The sequence below is a fragment of the Tympanuchus pallidicinctus genome, unplaced genomic scaffold (assembly GCF_026119805.1).
Source record: "Tympanuchus pallidicinctus isolate F22 unplaced genomic scaffold, pur_lepc_1.0 scaffold20, whole genome shotgun sequence".
NCBI classification, from domain to species: domain Eukaryota; kingdom Metazoa; phylum Chordata; class Aves; order Galliformes; family Phasianidae; genus Tympanuchus; species Tympanuchus pallidicinctus.
In genome coordinates this window covers 12,371,669-12,391,872 of record NW_026294722.1, presented here as the reverse complement: position 1 = coordinate 12,391,872, position 20,204 = coordinate 12,371,669, and the positions used below count along the sequence as shown (strand labels likewise).

General features: G+C 50.0%; 1 protein-coding gene across 5 annotated transcripts in view; it reads left to right on the top strand.

Moving 5' to 3' along the window:
• Positions 1–411: 411 nt before the first annotated feature.
• The window catches only part of ZHX3 (zinc fingers and homeoboxes 3), a 36,778-nt gene continuing 16,985 nt past the window's right edge, over positions 412–20,204 (top strand). For 2 of the 5 annotated variants that reach the window (XM_052684232.1, XM_052684239.1), the window contains exons 1-2: positions 412–557; positions 12,863–12,953. The gene's annotated coding sequence lies outside the window, so the exon portion shown is untranslated. Of the gene's footprint in view, positions 558–1,164; positions 1,289–12,248; positions 12,409–12,862; positions 12,954–20,204 lie in introns of those variants that run through there. The other 3 variants (XM_052684233.1, XM_052684234.1, XM_052684238.1) reach the window with 3 other exon arrangements.

Here is a 20,204-nt window from a genome sequence, read left to right as displayed (position 1 = left end):
CCGAGATGCACATTCTCAGCCCCTTGCGTTCCAACGGAAAAACGACGCTCACAAGCACGTCTGTCTTGGCAGCTCTCCGCTGCATCCTGGGGCTCCTTGCCTGGCTTGGGCTGCAGCCTTGCTGGGCAGATACCAGCACCCAGCTGCAGTGCGGCAAGCAGCAATACAACGTCGCGGAGCGGCGCACAGCAGGGTCGGCGCACCGCGCACAACTCGCACCCCCTCGCCCCCTCCGCGCCCCCGCCACCAGCTGAGCCCCGCGCACGCGCACAAACGCCCCCAGCTCTGATGACGTCACCTTCCCTCTCGGCCCGGAGCTGGAGCTCAGTTAATGGCGCTGTGTGCCGCGCCCGCCCGCCCCGCGTTCGGCGCCGCCCGCCAGCCCCGCCCCGCCCCGCGCTCGCCGCCGGGGCCGGGGCCTCCGCCGAGCCGCGCCGAGCCGCTGCGGCGGCGGGGGAAACCTGCGGCCGGCGAGTGCCGGGCGGGCGGCTCAGCTCTTTCGGCTCTCCGTCTCCCGGGATCTTCCCCGCGCCCCGCGGAGCCTCGGGCGGGCGGAGGTACGGGAGCTGTCAGCGGGGGCTCCGGGCGCGCGGCCCGCGGGGCTGAGCGGGGAGCGGCCGTCCCGGTGGGGTGGCGGTGGGTGCGGGGCAGCTCGTCCGAACGGGTTCTCTTTAAGTGACGAGGAAGGAAGGGGGGGCAGGGGGGGAAGAAAAAAGCCCTCGGTAAGATCAGAAGCGAACGCATCCGAGATAGCGTTCTGTTCGCTGTTGGAGAAAACTGCCATCGGATGGCAACTCCTGCCGGCTGGGCGAGCTCTGTCACCTGCTGCAACTTCGGCTCAGTGCAGCTCTGCTGTCTGCTCCCCGGCTGTGATGGTGGGCTGGACGTGGCTGCCGGGCTGCGTTTGGTTCCCAGTGCGGCCAAATGGGGCCGGCGCTGATTATACTGGGGACGGCTGGTGGTTTTTCTGGCCCGCAGTTCCGACTGCCATAAGAGAGCCGTGTGCTTTGTAGCGCTGAAGTGACTCCAGGTGACACGCCGGCTATGGATGGCTGCTGTCCCCGTTGGTGGCCATGGGGCAGGGGGTGTGAGTGGCTCCTTCCCACCCTACCCTCACCTCTCTGCTGTTCTTCTCAGCAGAAAGATTTTCTCTTTCCTGTTCAGACCTCCTCTTCCTTCGCTCCAAGTACTTGGTGCCTCCGTGTGTGTGAGCTGTGCTGTTTTCCTTCCCTCTCTCTTGGTTACTATGGTGCTGGTGTGTGAAAGCAGCTCCCCGGCTCCTCTCACAGTGAGTAAAACAGCCAAAACTTGGTTTTGCCTCGCTGGTGAGATGCTGTGCTGCAGCCGTCCCTTATTGCCCTTTCCCAATCGCTTTGCCTGGGGGCTGACTGGATGTTGGGGCCGCTGCTCGGGGGCCTTTGCTGAGATTTTCAGTAAAGCAGTGGCAGCAGGCAGGGCTGCAACTCACTTGGAGAACTGCTGGGAATGGAAACTACTAATGCAGGCACTGTGAAGGTCCGTGCAAATGAAAGACAGAGAATGGGAACAATATCATGCCAAGGCTGGGACCTTCCCACCTTTGCCCAGGCACAGGTCTGTACTTCTGAGGGTGATCACCTCATCCAGACTCTGATCTTCCTCCTGGAGATGCTTCTCTCCGTGCATTAGAACAGGATGCCTGGGATGGAGGTGCCTGTGACTTAGGCACCTGTTCCTGGTCAGATAAATGCAGGTCCAATTATAGGGGCTGATTTGAAGGAGGTCCTTCTTGGTGGTGCTGCAGGACCCATGGTCAGTGTGGGGAAGCCTGCAGCATCTCCTTCCCTTCCCAGCTGCTATGGCTTTGTTGAGTAGGAGAGGAGTGATGTTTCTAATTAAGAGAAAAACAGTCTTGTACTTCTCCCCTTCATTGTTTGTTTGTTTTTCTCTCTTTTCTCTGGTCCGGCGTCCTAAATAACAATGCTTGAAGTGCAGATGGAGCGAAGTGAAATCCCAGGGCAGTGCTGCGGTGGGGCTGGAGAACAGCGATGACAGCATGGCACAGGGCAGAGCCGGGCTGCTCCGTTTGTCACCGGGGCACTCGCAGGCGCTGCAGACATCTTTGTGCAGAGGGTGTTCCCAGACTTGTCAGAAATGCCATCATTTCCCTTTTCTCTCTCCTTCCAGAGCAGGGCTGTGTCCTGGTGCCTTCTCAGTTTAGGGAAGAAGCTTTGTGGGAAGTTGTTCTGAATAAAGGAGAACCTTTCAGCCTTTTTTCTTCTTAATAAAAGCGTGCTTGAGAGGGCCACGTCAGGAATAGGGTGGGGAGATTGCCTTGGAATGTGGCCTTCAGAGCGTCCTTAACACAGAGCAGTGCCTGGGTGGGACAGGTTTATATCATGAGCTCTTGGAAACTTGCAAAGGCAAGAGGCAGTGGAAAGAGTATCCAGTGCTGGGTTTTGTGTGGGCATCCTCAACTCCTCCCTTGAATGGTGTCTTGGGGCTGTTCTCAGACCGCTGCTATTGAAGGGTTAGTTTGTTCTCGTAGGAAGATGAGGAGGGAGTGTGGCCCCACAGCTTAGCTTGAGGATCTGCCTTCAGCCAGGTGCGTGGTTTGGTAAATAAAGAGGTTTGCATGAAGCTTACAATAACTTCTCTTGGAAACGGGTCAAGCAAATGTTTATTGGCCTAAGGTGTCATGCCAGTATTGTGCAGATACTCTGATGGGGAGTCACTCTGTTTTTTTTGCTGCCTTGGTTCTCTTTGTGCCTGTTTGGTGTTCTTTGACAAACAACACCTCTTGATGGTTGTTTGGAACCAGAGGTGTATTTAATGAACCAAGATCTCTGCTTTATGGCTCCAACCACATCACTCCTGAAGCTCCAGATGGCATTTTGGAGATGAGCAGCACCCCAACGCAGTGCTCTTCCTGCCTGGCAGGACTGTGTAGGCTGCTGGTGGCACAAACGGGGCTGCTCAGAGTGTGGCTTGTTCCCAATCCTGTGAGGTGAGTCTGTGTGCTTGGTGCATTTGGGTTAATTGCCCCCTGGTGTGTTTATGTGCTAGGTAGTCATGTGGGTGTGAGTGCTGGAAACGTGTCATCCTCTGGCACGTGCAGGGCGTTGTGTGGAGCTGACGTGTTAGTTAGGCAGGATGGAAACACAGGCTCCTCTTCTGAAACTGGTCTTGTTCTCCCTTTCTTTGTTAAGAACTGTTTCCATGTTGGAAAATATTTAGGAAAAGGAGAGCCTTTCTAATATGGGCAGAGCTAATTTAGAAAGAAATCTGGGAGAAAGCCCCAGCTGTGTGAGCAGAGCAGGAGCAGGCATGTGGGCTGGGTTCAGAGCCAGCTGGGCAATGGGAATGTTCTGCTGGGGCTGCAGTCCACCTGTTCCTGGCTGCTCCGTGCCTCTGCTGCTTGTGCACCGTGAGTGCAGCGGATGTTGTGAGGAGCAGCCAAGTGTTTTAGAGAAATGCCAAGGATTCGGTGCTTTAACGGTACTTCACAGGCAGGAAGGGCTGGGGCGGTGCAGCAGCCACAAGGGATTTGCAGATCCCTCCCGGAGGCTCAAGGAGAGCTGGAGGGGCCTAGCTGTTACCGTGAGGTGTCAATTTGGGCTTGTTTGCTCCAGGTGGAAAGCCAGTTCATTTGGTCCTGCTCTGGCATGGCTGCCCTGGGAGGTGGGGGAGTCACTGTCTCAGGAGGTGTTCATGAATTGTGTGGATGTGGCACTGAGGGATGTGGTCAGTGGGCATAGTGGGGTGGGTTGGGGTTGGATGTGGAGATCTTAGAGGTCTTTTCCAACCTTAAGGATTCGATAATTGTTTGGAGCTTTTCTGCCCGCTTGGTGAGGAGTGCCCCGAGCTTGGCTGTGTGCCTGGAAGGGCCTTCAAAGCAAGGGACAGCATAGGACTTTGGCAACATAGGCTTGGCTGGCATACTGCCTGACCTTGCTTCAGGTCCATGCTGCTGCTTACTTGTGTCTACTCTTTGGATGTAGTTTTCCATCTCACTCTGTGATCTGGGGACACGTATGTGTCCAGGGCAGTGTTGTTTCCCATGGGAATCTCCCATCTGCAGGTTGCAGAGCAATACCTTTCCCCTGTATTCAGCACTGGTGAGGCCACACCTCAAGTACTGTGTCCAGTTTTGGGCCCCTCACTGCAAGAAAGATATTGAGGCCCTGGAACGTGTTCAAAGGAGGGCAACAAAGCTGGTGAGGGGTCTGGAACACAGGGCTGATGAGGAGAGGCTGAAGGAGCTGGGAATGTTCAGCCTGGAGAAGAGGAGCTCAGGGGAGACCTCACTGCTCTCTATAACTTCCTGAAGGGAGGTTGTAGTGAGCTGGGGGTCGGCCTCTTCTCACGTGTCATCAGTGATAGGACCAGGGGGAATGGTTTCAAGCTACGGCAGGGGAGATTCAGGCTGGACATGAGGAAGCATTACTTTTCAGAAAGGGTGGTCAGGCACTGCAATGGATGCCCAGGGAGGTGGTGGAGTCATGGACCCTGGGGGTGTTCAAGGAAAGGCTGGATGTTGTGTTGAGGGACATGGTTTAGTAGGAGCTATTGGGAATAGGTGAACGGTTGGACTGGATGATCTTTTAGGTCTTTTCCAACCTTGGTGATTCTATGATTCTATGATTCTATGATTCTATGATTTTCTCAGTTGGATGCCTGAGAGCAGCCTGTGGATCTCCAGCAGCGTGTGGGGAGTGGGAGCAAAACCACAGTTTCAGAAGGAGAAGAGCCGCAGTTGTTTAAAGGGACTTCAAAGTTTTCATGTTCCTGCTTTGATCTTCTCTGGTGTCTGGGATAGGTCTTCCTTCTTTCTTTTTATTTGTTTTTTTCCCTTGTTGTAGTTTGCAGCTTGCTGTCAGAGCAGTTGGAGCTGAGCGGCTGAGGGCAGAAGGAACTGCTGCTTTCAGGGGCAGCCACCACACAAATGGCACTGCAGGCAAATGCAGCATCCCGTGTGCTCACAGTTCTGCTGCTCACCAAGGTGTGGAGAGGCAGCAAGTCAGACTTGAAATGAAGACTGCAAATCCCTGCCTCGCTCTGGCGGTGCCTCCAAGATCCTCAGCAGCAGCCAACACACAGCTGATAGGTTCAACAGCTTGAGAAAGCAGCCATTGCAGGTGGCAACTGTAGGCTCTGTCCCTCTCTTATTTGCCAGCTGTCCTCTGGGGTGATGACAGAAGTCCCCAGGAGCCATGATGCTGCTGGAGCAGCGGACACGACTGCCTTCATCCTGCTGCTCCTGCATAGGTGTTTGCTGCAAGCTCAGCAGCGGGCTCCTAACAGAACAGAGCTCCTGGGCTTGGAAGTGAAGGCTTGTTGGCCATATGCAAGGAGATTTTCATTTAAAAATCCTAGCTGAGTGGAAAAGGGTGCGATTAGCAGGAGGCAAGAGAGATGCTGTTGTGAACACCAGAGAAGCTGGTAAACAAGGAAGGCTTGCATCGCCTTCCCAAAGTGTCTGTGCCAGAGATGTGGTTGTTGTTCTGCCTCTTAATGCTCGGAAATGCTGCCTGGTGCTGGGGTTGGCACTGGCTTCCTTGTAGGCATCAAGCTAAAAAGAAAATTCAAAGGAAATTATGCTGAATTTAAAATGTCCTCGATTCCTTTTTTTTTTTTTTTTTTTTATTGTGTGTGCGTGTGTTTTCCTGCTAATTTAATCAATTCCTCACGGCGTTGTAAATTCCAAATGTGAATGGGAAGTAATCCCACCACTATCATAATTAGCATGTAACCATTGCATGCAGAAGGCCCGGACTGCTGGGCTCATGGTGAATGCACGCTATTTTCTGAATTGATTTCAATAATCACATCTTACGTTAATAAGAAAGTGTTGATTTTCTCTGAGCTGAGTGATCTGTATGGGGAAGCATGGTGTGTGCAGTGGGGCAGTTTCCTATAGAAAAGAAATGGAGGTTCTGTACGCTGAATTGTGGAGACGGGGTGTTGCCAATCTTGCCACCGAGAGGCTCTGTTTCAGTTATTTTTTCTAAAATGGAAAATAGGAATTGTGAGTAAAATATTTGTGTGTGTAATTGTGTGTGAGTGATGGTGTGCTGCGAGGAGAAAGCGTTCCCCTGCGGAGGTGCTTTGTTGCAATATGCAAACATAAGTCCAGTGGTGTCGGTGAGTACTTGCGTTTGTTTCCTTGCTTAGCGTGCAGCCAGCAGCTCCTGAGCGCCTTGCTGTGTGATGGCTGCAGTACCCAAGAGCTGCTTGGAAAGGAAGCCATGATGAGCCACCAGGAGCAGCCTGCAGTGGGGTTACACGTGGGGACTGCTAGAGCAAAGGCAAGGAATCCATGGGTTGAATGGAGCACCTTGTGCAAGCAGGGCTTTGCCATGAGGTGCTTGCAGGATGGGGCTGCAGTGTCCCCGTGTGCCCCCAGGGCTGTGGCGCAGCCAACACTCAGAGCAGGTCCCCGCTTCCCTCCTGGAGCCTCAGGATGCGGTGACGTCCAAAATGTCAGATGTTGTTTTTAAAAACGTCCAAATGCTTTGAAACACTATTTATTATTTTATAAAAGCGGGCCCTGCGTTCTGTGGGAAGGTATGCGAGCGGATCGCCACGCTATTTTCTTTGCATATTTTCCTAATGTTAGAAACCGTCCCAAAGAAGTATTGCATTGTTTCATTTCCCCCTCGACGCTTCATATTTTTCTATAAATAAAAGCTGATGCCAACAGCAGTTTACTGACAAGTGGGTGAATCTGCATGGTGTGCACCCCGTATTTTTTGGAGGGTGGAAAAAGCAAGATTCAGCTGGTAATTGCATTATAAGACGTGCATAAAAATGGATCTTTTATAGCAGCGTGCCAGTATGTGTTTGTTTTTTTTTTGTTCTGTATAAAATGCCATTAATCCAGTTAGAGGCAGAAAATGCCCTCACAAAACAGGGGCTGGGAAGAGTCAGCTGAGGTGAATAAACAAGCAGGCTTTTTCAGGAGTGACCAAAAACCTGCTGCTGCTGTGGGTCTGAGGGCACCTTACATACAGCCTCCTTCAGAGCTGGGGCTGTGCTGGCAGGCATCTCCAGCACCTGGCGCAGCACTGCTCTCATTGCAGAGATGCTCTGCTCTCACTGCCTTCCACTAGCCTGGGTTCTGCCTGGCATCTCCTGCCCTGGAGCTGATCCTGTGCTGTTTGGGGCTTGAGTTATGGCCGTAGGAGCTGGCAGTGCTGATCCTGACAAGCTGATTCTTTTCTCTTTCGTTTATTTATTTCTTCCCCCCTTCATTTTAATCCTGTCTCCTGGGAGATTCCAGTTGAAATCTATTCATTGCTGAAATATTTCTTCTCCCTCGTGCTGCAGATGCCCAGTCCGGTTCGATTGTGTGGTTTGTTCCTGGCAGAGGAGGAAAAGAGGAGAGGAACGGGAGGAGAGCTGTGCTTGGGGCTGGCTGTATGCGTGGACATGCATGCCCCAGTTGTGTTCCCTTTGCTCTGTCAAAGCTGAAGTTAGGAGTTGGTGAGGCAGCTGCTCATATGTCCAGAATGAAAGCTGATGTGCAGGAGGTCCTGCATGGGCTGAAATGTAAGTGATATCTTGGGTGTTTGGGCAGAGTGAAATGGGGAGATCAGCTCAGGAGCCTGCCCAGGCAGGCAGAATGCCTCTGTCCTTGTCTGGAGATGAGTGCTGGCACTGGGGCTGCTCAGTGGGTCTGCACAGTGTTTGGGATGGCAGCTTTCAGGTGGTGCTTCCACAGCTGAAATTCACAGCGTGGTTCTGCACCCACCCAAAAATTCAAAAGTCAGTACATGGAGAGTTGCTCTGCTTGTCCTCGGAAGTCTGGGTACAGTCTGTTCCTGCTTGACAGTTTTCCTCCAGAACCATGATGTCACTTATCTGTGTTGTCCCCTGCCTCAGGAAAACTCCAAATCCTCACGACCCTGGGAGCTGAACCATTTCCCTGCCTCATGCTCTCAGCAAGAGCATCTTTTCATTCTGCAAATGTTATGAAGCTTGTGATAAAGTTGCATGGCTTGGCAATGCCCATTTGGTGCTGTTTGCATGCCAGAACTGCTGAATAAGTCTTTTATCACGCATTTGTAACAGTAGCTGTTGGAGAGGGAGCTTCCAGGAGGAGTGCTTTCAGAAGAATGCTTTTGTAAAGCAACACTGTCCTGCAAAGAAGTGCTTTGCAGGGGGAGGAAAAAAAACCCAAAAAACACCAAGCCCAACATTTTTCTTGTGTTAGTGTTGTAAAAGTTGCTTGTTAATTTGGGTGAATTTTTGCTTCCATTTCTTGACAATTGTCTCTCTTCTTTGTGCTAGTGAGCACTAGTTGAGCTCCAAGTGTTTAGGGGAAAAGAGACATTTGGATTCTGAGCAACAAATGCCAAAGTGCTGGGTTTGTGTAACTCCCCATCGTGTCCCCAGGTGTGAGCCAGCCCTGTCCCCGCAGGAAGCAGGATGGGACACCTCTTGTGGCTCACAGAGCAAGTGCTGCCTGCAGCTCTGGGAACCTGAGCTGGCTCGGTGCATCGCTTCCACTCAGAGCAGTAGGAGAGCATGAAGAGAAGGAGAGCTGGGAGCGGCTGTGTGCCCCGCAGTGACAGAGCCAGGTGCCCTCTGTTGTGTTGGCTGTTGAGCTGTTTTCCATCTGTCCACAAGCTGTGCGCTTCTGGATGGCAGGAGCTTCAAGCTTGTCCTCCCCAGCCACTGCCACACAATTAAGGATTTTTAATGGTAACGCTGCTTTAAAAAAAAATCATGCTGATATCTGGAAATGGTTTGGCTGCTGCTTTATGACCAGCACCTAGCTGTGCTATTCCTGAAGGACCTCCCTGCAGTGAGGTGGAGCAGCGTTCTGCTCTGTTTTTAGCTTGGTTTTGGATTGCTTTGCACTGCTCTGAAGTCCCCAGCTCACTGTGTAGCCGCTCATCTCGCTGGCACTGAGGCAAGGGAATACAACATTAAAAGAGGAATGTGATTATGATCCTGTAAAAAAGAAAATGACAGAGGAATTTGGCAGTGGTTGCAGCCCGTGAATGTAATGTATAATATTTTATTCATTTAAAAAAATGATTAGATTTCAAGCTGACAGTTTAAATGACAAATCATCTTAAAAAGATTTTTGTGCACAGCGTAAGAGCTGTTGGCATGGCTCTCCCTTGCTAACTGCAAAGAGAGTGATATCCAAGGTTCCTCATCCCAGAATATCTGGGATGCAGCTCAGCATGCAGAACTCTTCAGGGATGTGGGAGCAGGGTTTGTGCCCCACATCCCTTGGGGATGCTGCCAGCTTGAGGTTGTTTGGCAGAAGGGAGAGCAGCACTGAGCTGAGCAATCACGCGGCTGATCGGCGCTCCATTGTGCCGAATGTAAAACCTGCAACAAAAGCAATTTCTGCTCTCAAACAATTGATGGCCGTAAGTAAAATTTAGATGCTTGGTGTCCCTGGTGTAAGGGCGTGTGGGAATCTCCTGTTTTATCTCCTTGCTTGGAGCTTGGTTGCCTAAAGGATGAGGAGCCCCATGTTTTGCCTGCAGGCCTAAGAGCAGCTGTATGGGCTGGGAAAAGAGTGTGAGAGGAGAGGAACCCTGCTGTCCTGGTCCCTTTTGCTATGGGGAGAAGCTGACTGCAGTTTGAGCTTTCCTGCATGGTGCTGAGTTCTTAAAACCTGATCCATGCAGGATTTAAAGTTTTTAAAAACACCGCAGTAGGAATTTTTAGCTTAATTTTGTAGTTCCTTCCTTTTGGGATGGAAAAAATGATTCGGGTAGAGGTGAGTTGGGCCAGGGCTGCATCTGCTTGGGAAGTCCTGGGAATGGGAGCTCCTTTGAAAATAGCTGCCAGAGCAGCTGGCTGCATGGAGGTACCACCAAGGGAAGGCTCCTTCATCCTCAGCTGTTGGCACGAGAGGAGAGGTCAGCTGGAGGGAGGCCAGAGCATCGTGATTGAGTTGACTGGAGGTCTGGAAATGCTCGTTTGAGAGAGCCTGGGTTGCTGGGCTCCAGCTAAGAAAGGAAGGAGGGAGAGAGTGAGTCTGTAGGTAGCTAGAAGTGCATGGGGGGGAACGTGGTCTCTCTCTGCCATGGTCACAGTGGATAAGAAAACAGGTCAGGGTCTGATTTGTGAGAAAAGACTTGAGATTAAAGTATTGTCAACGTTTTCCCTGAAAGCCATGACTGTTAAACACTGGATTTGGTGGTTTGGGAAGCTTGGAACATAAAAATGCATTAGAAATGTTGTTCAATGATGCTGGAGGTGCATCATGCAGGTGTTGTCCAGGTGCTTTCCTGGGGTCCTTGTGCTGTGCACAGCCCTAAACTTATTTTCAGTCTAAGAGAAGCAAGAGGTGACAGGTTATGTTTTATGGCTTCAGTTTTCAGGAGTCTTCAGAATGCCAACTTGTCTTTGTCTGGAGGAAATAACCATTTTGTAGGGATGAGCAGCCAAGGGATCTGTGTTGTTGATGGGTGAGCAAGGTGTGCAGTTCCAGGAAGGAGTTTTTCTGGGCTGCAGATGTGAGTAGCAGGACATCATTTTGGGTCTCGCCGGGTGGGTGAGCTCTTCAGTTTTGCTGTGGGTTCCAGGACTCGCAGCAGTGTGGCATGGGAACTCTGTTGTAGGACAGAAGGTCCTGTGCTGCCACAGGGACGTGGCTGGGCTCCGTCAAAGCAGCAACTGTGCAACGTATGTGTGTGTGTCTGAGCTGCTTCCCTGCCTGGAAATGGAAGGAGAGCCTGCAAGTGGGAGGTGGTGCTGCTCTGGGGACCAGAGTGGACTCATTTCTGTCATTTGAGGATGGTTTTGTACTTCAATGGCTTGTCCTCCTGCAGGGCAGGCTGATGGGAGCTGGGTTCAGGCTGCCTTCTTCACTGCCCTTGGCACCCAACTGGGCTGCGAGTCACTTCTGCTGGTCTGGAAGGAAGCTTTGTTCTGGAACAGCACTGTGCAGTTTCCAGTAACATCGAAAAGAACCCAGAGCAGAGCAAGAGGAGGGCTTAAAAACTCAGAGGCGAGATTGCCAAGTGAGAGCAAACCAGAGCAATCTCTGCTCTTGGGGCTTTGAGCTCTCAGCACCGAGACACCATGTGTGCACAAACACAGCAGTGGATCCTGCCTGGGGTTTGGGTAATGCTGTTGTGGGACCTGCTGTTCTCCCTCTCTTTTTACAAACCTTCTGTGCTACGTGGCTCAGGCACTGCAGATTGTAAACCACAGGTATGTTAGAGTGACTGATTCTCTGTGCCAGGACTTACATTTTGGGAATATATTTGTCTTCATTCTTGAATTGCAGCTTTTGAGCCGTTTATTCAGTCCCAAGGAAGCTGTAATGCTTGGGAGGGAGGTTAAGTTCTGTAATGAATAGTTCTGGCACAGAGTTGAAACCCCTAATGCAGAGGGACCTGAACAACCCTCTGAGTGTGTCATAGCTATCAGAGTGCCTGGGATTTTTGTATATGAAAGAAGTTAGGGGGGAAAAAAGCATTCCTTGGTTGCCTTTGGCTGCCCATGGTTTCCATGACAGGCAGCCGAGCTATTGGCATGCACTGCTCAAAGGAGCCCCCAGCTCATGTTCCTTATCCCCACCTCTCCCACACATTGTCTTACTGGCAATTCAGCCTCAGGCAATTCAGGCAGGAGCTGCAGAGGGTAGTATAGCAGCTCATGCTGCCAAATGTGCAGTTCTTTTGCTCTGTTTCCAGAAGTAGGTTTTAGGAACCTGCATTTTGCTCTGCCTTCAGCCCGAGTTTCTATTTAGAACACCTTTAATTGCAGAATCGAAAGGCGCTCAAACCGTTACAAGCAAGGTCACTCTTCTTAACTCAGGTACCCCAAGGATCAAGAAATCTTGTTTGTTAAGCCTCAGGTGTACGTTTCATCCCTAAAGGAGCAGGCAGATGCTATTAAACCTCCATAGCCAGGTGAGTCTGTGCAGTGGGAGCAGCAGGAACCTGTGGCACAGTCGGCAGCTGGCTGTGCTCCCTGTGCTGCTGTCGGAGCAGCAGTGGCAGATAAGCAGCTGTGGCTGTTCTGCTATCACATCGTTTGGGAGGCTGCAACGTTTTGCAAGTTGTTGCAGGAAAATTACACACATTGCTGGAATAAAAAATGCTCCGTCAGCAATCTAATATTTGTTTCCTATTATATGTTCAACTTTTGCTGGCATCTGAGAGGTCGTCACCTGTTCTGTCAAGGTCCCTTCGTTCAGCACTGGGATCTTTCCAAGCGTGTTGAAACCTCATTGGCTTTCAGTTTTCACTGTGGTCGCTGGCCATGCTGCAGCAGGAGAGTCAACACGTAAACATTGTCCTTTACTTTGGAATCACAGCGTAGCTTTCCTGTTTTCCATCCTTGCTGCAAGGCCTTTTTCCAGGGTGACTTTTGTTTTTAAATATGCTGCTTTCTCCCTCCTCTGAAGTCAGACCCAGAAATCCTCTTGGCTGTTCATCCCTTTATACAGTTAAGTGTAGAAATTATGAAATGCATCGGGCTGGCTTTGCTGCTTGTTGAGGAATGAGGGAATGGGGACTGGGCAGCAGCTGAGGGAAATGGAGGGCAGAGAGGAAGCGCATAGCTAAAAGTGAAGCTGTGGGTTATATATAGATGCCTGCTGCGGCAGTGCTGCTCAGGTTGGAATTGCTTCTCTAAATATGACCCAGCTGAGTACTGGGCAGTGTGGTTAGAGGGCTTGGCTACCTGTTGGTGAGCAACAGCTTCACTGACTCGGGGGAAAAAGCACCTTTTGGGATTCTTCAGTGAAGATTTGCTGTGCCAGGTGGGGTGGGTGGCATGGCTAAGGGCAGGGGTGAAGCTGATTGGAGTTACGTTTGTACTTTTGGTGTTTACTAACCAAGGGTCACCTTCTCCTCTCCAGCTGTAGTGGTAACTTTTGGTCCAATGTGCTTTCTTCTAGCTCTGAGTTGACTACTGGCACTTTAAAGATGCGTACAAGCAAAGAAGAACAACTGGAAAATGAAGGGTTAAGGACGTGCTCCGTTCTGCAGGTAGGACACAGCTGTGCTGCCAGAATGTGCTCAGTGCATAGTTCTGCCTAACCCAGCTGGGACTGTTTGTGTTATAACTGTGGGATAATTACTGATTTCGGTGGCTGACCATGAACAGTAATTGTGAGGCACTGGGAAAGGGGAAAGGTGGGAGAAGGGGGGAAGAGAAATTCTTCCTTTAAGGCTGCAGAGTGGTGTTTTCACAGGTTGTCTTGTGAATGGCTTTCTAGTCCGATGGCTGAAATAAGTTATCTTGTGATGGTTTGCTCTGTTAGCCTTTGAGCCATGCCCTGCTCTGTGCTTGGTGAAGCCCCTTCGGTTGTGCTCCAGCATTCTGAGGAAGGGACTGGTTTTTCTTCCATCTGTATGTTGTGCCTTGGACAGGATGGAGTTTAAAAGTCCTGTGCAGTTGTACTTATCTCCTGGCTGGTGCTCACATGTGTTTGTGCTGGACCACTGATAGGTTTTCTTCCCCTCAATCTAAAGAATACATGTCACTTAGTAAGTGTGTGTTTGCCCTGTACTGCGGGTGAGGGGGCGAGGAAAGTGATGCATTTCCCTCTTGGCTTCTGTGGGTGGATGATGTGCTCTTGGAAATAGCCCTCCCTTTTTCCATTATGCCTCTGAACAGCTTTGAAGAAAAAATTGCATCTCATACCAGAGCAAAACCATCTCCTATGCAAGAAACAAAGTTCTGTGGCTAAGCCTTGGTGAGCAGACAGTAGCTGGTGGGGAATTCATTCCCTTGGTTTTTGGTTGTAGGACAGTATCCCAATAGAAGGGGAGATTTTCCAACCCCAAAATGACTTCTACCCCAGTTGTGCCATACCTGGAGTCTGCTTGCTGCTGGGCTTCAGCTGTCCTTGACCCTGTGGGGAGCAGAACAGGACTGACACTGCCACCATAACTGTTGCTTTCCCGTCACATTTCCAGTTCTGCAGGCTAAATCCAGACTGCTTGGCTCATGGAAATAGGCTGATGGAGTCTGCTGTTGCACAGGGTGTGCTGGGGTCTCCTCAGAAGTGTCCTCCCTTGAAGTTGCCTTCATTGTTGATTAATCACATACTAGATGGATCCTCAGATACTATCTGTCAGTCACCTTGCCAGTGCAGTGAATGTTGGTGCTTTCTCACAACTTGGCATTGCCTTCCCATTGAGGATAGAGAATTTGGTGAGATGAAGGGGGGGGGGGGAAGCTTTGGACCCTGCCAGCCCGGCTTGGTAAACAGAGTCAAGGCCTCTTCAGAGAGGGAATAGGGAGAAAAGGATCAAGTTTTAGATCCTCAGTATTTGCCACTGAAAGATAGTAGTAGTGCATTTGGATTATTTGTGTGGAAGGTCACTGGGTGAATGGAAAGGATTCCTCTGTGTTACATCTGCAGAAAATAATTTGAGGCTTTGCACACAGGCAAATCATGGTGTTAGAGCAGCTTGTGTCATCCTCTCTGCGTGCTCCCAGCCCTGCTCTGGCACATGCGGGGTGTCCAGTATCTTCTGGAGGAGCTTTGAGAGCCAAACTTTCAAGATCTCTGCTTTTAAGACTTGGCCCCTTTTCCTCAACAATTCCTTTTCCCCCCACCCTCCTCTGATGTCCTCTCCCTCCCAGTTCATTTGTTTTTAAAATGAGTGTGCTATTGTGTTCATCGATATGCACATACCTCGTCTTGTTTTTCTCTTGGACTAAAATTGCAAAGCAAATCTGTTTATGGTTTTGGTGAGCTAATTCTTCCCCACCCTAGATTTTTAAATAGACTCTTTCTCTACCAGGCTTGTAGAGCTTGCAGGATCTACTGAAGTAATGAGAAAAATATGTTGTGTGCTAACCTTCCTTTTTTGTAAAACTTTGTTTACAACACCCTATTCCTAGCAGTGCATTTGTACAGTGCCTTTCTTGATGCTGATGCAAATAGACAACTTTGAAGGAAAAAATGTTCATTCAGTGCATTCAGAGGTGAAACCTTTGGAGTTTTCCACTTGAAGCACTTGCGTTGCGTGGCAGACGCTGGTGAGCTGTGCTGAGCTGTCATGAAGGCTGTTCAGGGCTCCCTCCCTCCTTGGAAGCTGCACTGCGTTGGCTTGGATCAGGCAGCTGCAGGTAGGGGCAGGGACAGATGCTGAATACAGCTCATGGATTGCCAGACAGGGCCGTGTGGCTGTGAACCCGGTTTGGGAACTGAGCTGTGCTTTCATTTTCGTATCGGCCCGTTCAGGATGTGTAGCTGTGAAGTTTTCCTAGCTAGCAGCCCAGTGCTTTCCTGATGTGTTCACATCCCTCCCTTCCCACTCCACCCAGAAGAGCCACGCTCTTTCTTACTGACCTGTCTGCTCGGGGTATATAAGACATCACTCTGACAAGTTCAATTGCTTGTATGCGGAGGCTGAGGCCACTAGATGCTTAGTGCATAAAGTTGTTGGCTAGACCCACGCCGCGTTGTGTTGCACTAAAAGCAAATCCCATCCTGTGTGGCCTTTTCCAGACCTATTGCCTCATACTTTTACTGTTGTCATCAGCTGAAAATGATCTGAGTGCTGTAGATATCCACAGCTTGGTTTGACTGTTGGATTGGGAACACGTCTCCTTGCTGGAAGGTTTTGCACCTGCTGCTGTTTCTGTGCTGGAGCTGAGTGGGGTTTGGGCTGAGGGCAGTGTGGCTGCCTGCCCGGTGCTGTCCCCATCCCTGCTTCCTTGGGGATGTGCAATTTTGTTACAGCCACTTTGCTCAGCCAGGGTGCCCAGAGGCTGTGGAAGGTTTTCTGCCTTCTGGTGTCTGTGAATGGATGAGCACGTGCTTAGAGCCTTGGGGCTGATGAAATATCTCAAGTTGTAAGGAACTCGTAAGTATCAAGTCCAACTCCTGCCTCCACACAGGACCACCCAAAAATCAGACCATATATCAGAGCGTTGTCCAGGCCAGGTTCAAGGGTGAGGCATCATGCAGAGAGAAAAGGCTTTTTGGCATTCAGAGCAGCTCTAGAGCTGTGATACTCTACTTCATCTGGATATGTACACCCGCATTTCTGAACAAAGTTGCAAACACAACTCTCACCATAGGTATGTTCTGACTTGCTGGAGGTCACCTTCAAAACAAAGTGATTAAATGTGAGCCAAACTCCCGTCTCCAGCTGGATCTGAGGTCTGGCAAATGCTGCTGGTGGGGCTATCTGCAGTGCTGAGTTGTCTGCTTCAGCATACAGCAATTTAGGTTTTATTTCCAAAGCAACACTTTGAGCTGAAAGGGAAGCTCATTGATAAATCTGTCTCGGTGTAATTCAGTGTAATCTCTTAGCTGTGTGCTTGTATGCAAAGTGGGAGAGTTTCTGAAAAGGTGACCCATGAGGAGGGAGATCTCTGATAAATAAGTATGTGGTGACTCACATGTCCTGGGTTCAGTCACTTCCTGGGACCTTGAGTGAGTTATTGAACATTGCTCAGTGCTGCAAGTCCTTTTCTGTAACAGCATTTCCCTTCCAGCCCAGCAGTGCTGTGGCAGTAAAGGCAATCAGAGCCTCCTCTGTAGACAGTGAATGAGAAGCCCAGAGCAGAAGGCAGAGCAGAAGCAGAAAAGAGAACAGCAATAACTTCAGTGGTTGTACCAATGTCCAGGGACCTTGCTGTCACTTTGAGATCCCACATAGAGCTCCCTGTGGATGTTCCTGGCAGGCAGCTGCTCTTTCAGTTAGGCAGCATCCCTTAACATCACATTCATTGTTTTCCATTAGCTTGAAGTCAACAGTCAGCTTTGGTGGAGCAGGTTTCCAGTGCTCCTCTACCTTTGTCCTTTAAAGTATTCTGCTTTTGCCCATTGTATACCTGTGGTTATGTAGCTGGGTACAGTGCCTTGTGCACACTGCTGAGGAACCCACTAAAGCACCTTAATGGCAACCTTTTGGGGATGTAAGCTGGGACCAGCTCTTTCATCTTTGGGGTATTTGTTAGATGAAGTTCTTATTGGCTGTGGAAGGGGCATGGCCCAGTGGTGAGGAACTGTGTTCCTCTTGCAAAGAAGCTTTCGCCTGATCAGCGTGAAGTCTGTGCTTCTGCTTGTCTGTGGCAGCCCTTCTCAAAACCTGGAGGCTGGGTTAAGGCTCTTGAGGAAGTTGGAAGCTGTTTTTGAGGTGGTGTGGAGTTTTCAGGCACGTCTGTAGCCAGGAGGTAAAGCAAATCCCCAGTATAAGGGATGCACTGCATGCAAGCGGTTCTCCAGGGTAACGCTGGGCTTTGTGATTCTTACCCTGGGGACAGTGAAGAAGAGACACTGGAGAAGTGTTCCTTGGCCAATGGAAGGCTGAAATCCTGCGGGACCATTGCCAAAGACAGCAACTCGTTTAAACTAGAAGGTGAGAGTATCATCCCTGCTAGCAGCTTTTCACCACTCGGCAGCACTTGCCAGGTGCAGTGAGACTTGAACCAGATTTAGAAGAGGGGAGAGGACTGCTAAGTCCTTTGGGTGTGAAAGCAGATCGTTTAGAAGAGGCTCAAAAATTGGGGTGTTAGAGCTGTGTAGCATTTGGGGTAGCATTGCACGCCATTTTCCTGGCTGTTGCTGGAAGGTGCATACAGTTTTGCACCATTCATCCAGGGAGCTCATCTACTGAACTTGGTTATTTTCCCCAACGCTGGCAACTCAAGCAGCTCAGCATGAGGATTTGTGCGATTGATCTGAAGGGATCTGACTGTGGAGCTGCCTTGTGTGCTTGTGAGCTGATGGGAGCTGCATCCCACAGGCTGCCGTGTTTCTTCTCCTTGTTTTCCTGCTGCTTCACACATCCACCCACTTCATTTCTCATCCATAGGTGATTATGGGCTTTGTAGGGGGGAATTCCTGCTGTCCTGAGTCTTATCCAGCTTGACTTGCAGCCTTTTGCTGCAGTATCATTGAGATGCTTCTAAGTCCACTTCTCTACCAGCACAAGGAAGAAGGCAATTGCCTGGAGAAACAGTGCTGGGTTGTTGTTTCCCTCCTTTGTCCACAGTGTCTGGTTGTTGGTTGTGTTTTTTTTTCATGCCATTGGCAGTAGCTAAATAACTTCAGCTCTGGGGTTTCCAACGCTAAGCAGAATTAAAGTAACATTAACCCGACTCGGGCCATTCACTGAGAAAATGGCCTGCTGGCAAATGAAGGCTGCATTTGTTCATGGTATGTTTCTGTGCCTGTTCTCCCGCTGTTGTGCACAACAGCCGGGCTCCTGCTGGCACCTCACCTCCATGAGATGCTCCTGTCCCACAGAACTGGTACGTCATTCACCTTGTCTCAATGCTTGCCTTCATTTCTGTGAACGTGGCTCTGGTTTGAGCTGCTGACCTGGAAATGAAAGGCTCTGTATTGCAGCTACCGAGCCTTGAGGCAGCCCTGGGCTCACAGGCAGCCTGCTGACACAGCACTAACATTATGGTTACGTTGGTCTTCTGTGCTGCCTCCTCCTGCAGTTCAGTGTCTCACGCTGTTCTCTGAGTTATGTTGAACTGAGTTAAAAATTTATCCTGTGCCATTCACCCTAATGATGATGGTGAGTGTTTCAGACTGCTGCAATGTGGCTGCTCTTTGTGTCTGAAGAAGAAGAAAGGCTTTTGGCTTGTGTGCCTCTGAGTGAATAATATGGGCTGTGATGCTTTTTGGTGGTGTAGATATCCATAAAGACTCCAGATAGGAGCTTGAGAGGAGTGAGTGATGCAGCTCAGCGACTGCCTTAATTCTGCAGCATGCTCAGCCAAAAGCATCACCTGTTCAAGGCAGGCTGTCTGTAGGGCTGAGAGTGAGATTGCTGATGTCGTGGCACTCTTATGGGCCAAGAACACAGGAACCAGAGTCACATGTGGTGGGGCCAATGGGTTGACTGCCAGAACTCATGGCAGTGAGACTGCTGGTAGGGGCAGTGAGCTGGGGAAGCGGGCTGGCAAGAGCTGTGTGCCTCTCTGTGCCTGCGTGGACTCAGAAAATAGTGCGTGCATAGAGAATACAGCTGTTGGAGATGTGTTGATAACCTCACACCTGGCTGCACCCACAACAATTGTCCACTTGCTGCAATTTGTACGTGTATAGTTTCAAAACCCAGGGCAGCGACCTGAAGGTTGGTTCTGTATGGCTTGGCAGTAATTGAGCACTATTTGCATAATGACAGTAATTTCCTTGTTCTCGTTTCCTTAATTTGGTTTGCAAGACCGTGCTGAAATGTGACTTAAAGCTGTAAGTATTTCTGTCTGTTGGCAGTCAGAAATGGAGGTTTAGTCGCGACTGTCTACAGAAATAAAATGCTCAGTGTTGGAGCTAAATTGAATAATATGGTGGTGTTAGTGTCTTAATCTTCCAAATAGTGCTCTTAAATTCTCCACACTGATGTCTGAAAAGCTTAAAAATAATAAACTCTATTGTACAGAGCTCTGAATGCAGAGGGGAGGCTTAGTGATTGCTGGCACTTTGCGGGTATGCTTGCTAATGCATGGCAAGGAAGCAATTCTCCCAGCACGCCTGAATTTCTTAAACAAATTTCCTCATATTAAGGCCTTGTGATCTGCAAATTAATGAATGCATCGTTATTTGGAATAAAGGATCACAGGAAACCTCAGCCCAAAACCCAAGCCCCTTTCCTTAGGCTGTCACACTGCTTTAAAATAGCTGCCGTCTTCCCCCATGTGCCTGCCAAGGGCTGCTTCCCCCCTGCAGCTGTATGGGAGCCAGCTCGTGTTCCACCACATGAGAAACACGTCGTGGATGAGCCACAGCACCTGATTGTCCTTGCATCCCTGTGGTAAGGTAACAAATCAACCGCTCACCTTCTGCTCTTCACAGGAAGCGCGTGGTGAAAGCAGCCTAATGCTTCCTGTTGTTGTTGTTATGGTGTGAGGAATTCAAAAATTAAAGTCCGGGAAATCAAAAGTCTTAAGGGAGAGCTTGGAAAGGAGGGATCTTCTGACTTTACTGCTTTCGGTTTGGTGTCTGTTACTCTGCATGGTTCTCCTGCGTCCTGCTTAGAAATCCAACAAAAACCCCAAATAACAGAAGGGGGAGGGGAGGAGGACGTGATTTGTTTATCGCAACTGTACTTGAAACTAATTTTAAATGTCAGTCTTTTGAGAGTAAGGAAATTCCTCCAGCTTCCAGCAGTAAATAACTGGGATGCTTTTAGCTCACAGCTGACCTACAGAGGATGGTGAGCTTTCAACGCTAATCCATTCCAAGGCCCACTAAACAGCCAGAGGAAGTGGAGAGCCCTGTCATGAATGGTTCATACCACAAATAACCCTTGAACTTT